This window comes from Dipteris shenzhenensis, chromosome 13 (genome assembly GCF_047967505.1).
Source record: "Dipteris shenzhenensis isolate YYH24624 ecotype China chromosome 13, Dip_SZ_1.0, whole genome shotgun sequence".
Taxonomy (NCBI): Eukaryota; Viridiplantae; Streptophyta; class Polypodiopsida; order Gleicheniales; family Dipteridaceae; genus Dipteris; species Dipteris shenzhenensis.
Genome location: NC_141608.1, coordinates 8,172,410 through 8,173,200, shown reverse-complemented (window position 1 = coordinate 8,173,200; position 791 = coordinate 8,172,410). Strand labels below are relative to the sequence as shown.

Below are 791 nucleotides of genomic sequence, written 5' to 3'. Positions count from 1 at the left end.
TCGGAAGACAAATATCAAAGCAACAGGAAACAGACTCTCTTCAGGCATCGAACAGTTCAAAGAGAGACTCAAATTCTGTTCGCAAAATCGAAGCAACGCTAAACTGGGGGATCTCTGGCAAAAAAAATAAAGCGCAGAGCAAACCAAAGCATTTACCATTCTCTGGGTGTACTTTTGGACTTTTAAAAAAAACGTCACGACGCTGGATCATACTCTGTTATGAAATATATACGCTTTGAATCAATGTGGGCACAGCAAGACGGTTTGGCCGAGTGGTCTAAGGCGCTGGATTTAGGCTCCAGTCCGAAAGGGCGTGGGTTCAAATCCCACAGCCGTCAAGCGAAAGTGGCTGGAGTAGCTCAGTTGGTTAGAGCGTGTGGCTGTTAACCACAAGGTCGGAGGTTCAAGCCCTCGCTCTAGCGTCCTCCTTCTTCCCTTTTGAAGGAGTGCTATGTGAATTTCTATTTGTAATCCTCCCTCTAGCGTCTCCTCTTTTGAAGGAGTGCTATGTGAATTTCCATTTTTAATTCCTCTTGTCTGCTTATGTCTCCTTTTTTGGCCTGCCCTAGGGAGACTTAAGTGGAGACTATGGCCAAATTGCTTATCTTTGTATTACCACCATTTTCTCAAGTCTTCTCATATTTTCTCACCCCCCTCCCTCTCTCCCTCTCTCTCCTCCCCACTCTCAATCTCGAGGCCACATTATCGTGATGTGGCCTAGATTTCCATGTGTAATTTCTTGAAAAACAAATGAAGTTCCTGTTTTAGATTGCCAATTTATCTTGAAAAAT

General features: G+C 44.1%; 1 non-coding gene across 1 annotated transcript; it reads left to right on the top strand.

Annotated features, from left to right (window-relative positions):
• The first annotated feature begins 258 nt into the window (after positions 1–258).
• On the top strand, positions 259–338 carry TRNAL-UAG (transfer RNA leucine (anticodon UAG)). The gene has a single exon. It is a non-coding gene; the product is annotated as a tRNA-Leu (tRNA).
• The last annotated feature ends 453 nt before the right edge of the window (positions 339–791 follow it).